The following is a 3,379-nucleotide window of genomic DNA, read 5'->3' on the forward strand; positions in this document are numbered from 1 at the left end:
TTTGTGTAAGTATTTCAAAACACTGATGCTTCCAACAGGTTGAAAACTTAGAATCTGATGTATGTACTACAACTAGAACTTACAGATATATTTACTATGGTCTTACACTGGTGAGTTCCTGAGACACAGACAGAAGAAATGTCAACAAATGCACAGCAGTGCACATTGGAGGAAAAAATTAAACCACTTTAGCCCCTGACAGGGTTCTAAATTAACTGTATCAACTCAAGAAACATCACTGTAGGCAGCTCATTGAAAATCTTTGCTCTATTTGCAGCTACAGTCCAAAAAGCTAACAAGATGTTAGGATGCATAAGGAATGGTACAGAGAATACCACCGAAAACATTATAATGCTTTTATATAAATCAGTGGTGCAGCCTGACCTGGAATACTGTGTGCAGTGCTGGTGGCGCCATCTCAAAAAGGATATTGCAGAACTGGAGGAGGTTCAAAGAAAAGTGTCAAGAATGATCATGGGCCTGGAAACACTCTAATATGAAGAGAGATTGAAAAAATTGATATGTTTACCTTAGGGCATGTCTACACTGCAGTTGGGAGGTGTGATTGCAGCACGTGTAGACTACCACGGCTTCACTCCTATTGTTACTGGATCCAGCTTTGATTGGGAGTTTCTGTTTTGTCTCATAACACAAGAACAAGGGGACCGTCAATGAAATAAAAAGGCAGGAAATTAAAAACTGAGAAAATAAATACTTTCCCATACAATGTGTAATTAAGCTGTGGGACTCATTGCCACAGAAAGTCATTGAGGCCAAGAACTTAGCAAGATTCAAAAAGGGACTGGACATTTAGAGGATATCAAGAATATTAATGATGTTATTAATAACAGTTACTAATGATGCAAATTTTGAGAGGGGTATTAAACCTTGTGCTTCAGGATTTAAGCCAATCTCTGACAATTAGAGATCAGGATGAGACCCAGGTAAGGGGGCAGTTTATTCCACATTTGCCTATTGCAGGGTTCTTATGTCATCTGTGATGCACATGGGACTGGCCACTACTGAAAGATAGATATTGGACTAGATGATCTGCTGGTTTGATCCAGTATGGCAATTCTTACATTCTTAAGAATGCCTGACACATTCCAGCAAAAGCAGAATATATCACTAGAAGTTACATAAACTGGTACAAATAAGGGTTATCATTAACTATTAATATTTGTATTATAGTAGCATCTTAGGGTATGTCTACACTATGAAATTAGGTCGATTTTATAGAAGTTGATTTTTAGAAATCGATTTATACAGTCGATTGCGTATGTCCCCACTAAGCGCATTAAGTCGGCGGAGTGTGTCCTCACTACCGTGGCTAGCATCGACTTAAGGAGCGGTGCACTGTGGGTAGCTATCCCAGTTCCCGCAGTCTCCGCTGCCCATTGGAATTCTGGGTTGAGCTCCCAATGCCTGATGGGGCAAAAACATTGTCACGGGTGGTTTTGGGTACATGTCATCAGTCGCCCCACCCTCCGTGAAAGCAACGGCATACAATTGTTTTGCACCTTTTTTCCTGGGTTACCCGTGCAGATGCCATACCACGGCAAGCATGGAGCCTGCTCAGCTCACCATCACCACTGCTGTTGTGGGCAAGTCTACTGTGGGGGCTGCTGTGATCCAAGTAGCCAGTGCAATCAGTGACATTCTGTTATCAAAGGTAGTGACTCTGGGAAATGTGTGGGCCTTTTTAGATTTTAGGTGCATCATATTCCTGTCCTTGTCGCGGGTGAAGAAGTCTTGCAGCCGTACATTCCAGTCCGGTCAGCGCTGTAACACCCCATACCACTTCTGTGGTTGACACATGTAACAGCTCCAGGGCTCTTGCTCTTTTGACTTGGCCGAGGTACCTTGCCCTACCAGGACCTCCAAGCATTCGACACAGAAGCACCTGCAGCAGCTGGCATTGCTACACAGCAGCAGCTCCTTGCCTTCACAGTAGACAGTGCAGTAGGACTGGTACCCGTCCTCGTCATACATGTAGAAGAGCTCTAGGAATCGATCCCTGCAAGTCTGGCAAAGGCCCCCCTCAAACAGCGGGTGGAATGTGGCTGGGTTTTTTCTCCCGTGCGATAAACAACTGTCTTCAAGGATCCTGTTGTTGTTTGTGACTTCGGAAACCATTTGCTCTCTGCTTTGGTCCTCCTCCACCCGCTCCTTGCTGTTGTTGTGGAAGTTAGTCTTTAACCGCTTGGCAGGGGGTTCTGGGAACATCTTCAATGCCCAGCTCCTAGCAACCTACAGGGCATGGTGTACGGCTCGTCGATAGGAGACCAGCTTATTAAAGTGGTTCAAATGCTGCCTAAAAGCCATCAGACCCACCAGCTTGTCTGCTGAAACTTTGGAGAACTTCCCATCCCCAAACCATTGCACCCAGCGCATTCTGGAGATTGCCTGACGTTTGGACCTCTCTCTGTAGGAGACGATGATTGCAGGCCACCAGGAGAAGCCCTTGATCTTCCCCCACACGAGCTCCCCAATTCTAAAATCTTTCCCATCCTGGTATTTCACCACTTCCCCTGCAACTCTGCTCTCCTGCTCCCCAGCAACGAGCTCAGGAGATCTGTTCTGGTCTTCCTGGGTGCTGCTGGCATACGTGGTACTGCTGCTCTGGGAAGACTCCTTGGAATCCTCCTCACTGAGGTTGATCAGGGACGCCTGCACAGACATGGCCATCCTCCTCTTAGAGCACCGAATGGGAGCCAGAGACTCCAGGTCATTCTCTTCTTTAAGTTTCGTCTCATTGAGATTCAGTCCTGCCTGGAATATCATGCAAGCTGGAGCCTTCTGCCTCAGGCTGCTCTCCCAGCCAGCAGCACTGCGCGGTCGCACCTACCCCAGCCTACCCCTTGCTCCCATGGCTCATGAAGTCTGGACAGTAGTAAGGAGCAGTTCAACTATAGGCTGAGCAAATGCAGAATGGTGCTAGAATGTGCCTTTGGATGTTTAAAAGCTCGCTGGCACTGTTTGCTGACTAGGTTAGACCTCAGCGCAACCAACCTTCCCACTATTATTGCTGCTTGCTGTGTGCTCCATAATATCTGTGAGAGTAAGGGGGAGACGTTTATGGTGGGGTGGGAGGTTGAGGCAAATCGCCTGGCGTCCGATTTTGAGCAGCCAGACACCAGGGCGATTAGAAGAGCACAGCAAGGCATGCTGTGCATCAGAGAGGCTTTGAAAACCAGTTTCATGACTGGCCAGGCTTCAGTGTGACAGCTGTGTGTTTCTCCTTGATGCAAACCCGCCCCCTTTGTTGATTTTAATTCCCTGTAAGCCAACCATCCTCCTCCCTTCGAAATAAAGTAACTATTGATTTGAAACCATGCATTCTTTCTTTATTAATTAAAAAAAAAAAGAGAGAGATAAC

The 3,379-nt window shown here is 46.3% G+C and overlaps 1 pseudogene; it reads right to left on the bottom strand.

Moving 5' to 3' along the window:
* Nucleotides 1–1,702: 1,702 nt before the first annotated feature.
* LOC113406797 lies at nucleotides 1,703–2,838 on the bottom strand (annotated as a pseudogene).
* Nucleotides 2,839–3,379: the final 541 nt, after the last annotated feature.

The sequence above is a fragment of the Terrapene carolina genome, unplaced genomic scaffold (assembly GCF_002925995.2).
Source record: "Terrapene carolina triunguis isolate 2854851 unplaced genomic scaffold, T_m_triunguis-2.0 Scaffold139, whole genome shotgun sequence".
NCBI classification, from domain to species: domain Eukaryota; kingdom Metazoa; phylum Chordata; order Testudines; family Emydidae; genus Terrapene; species Terrapene triunguis.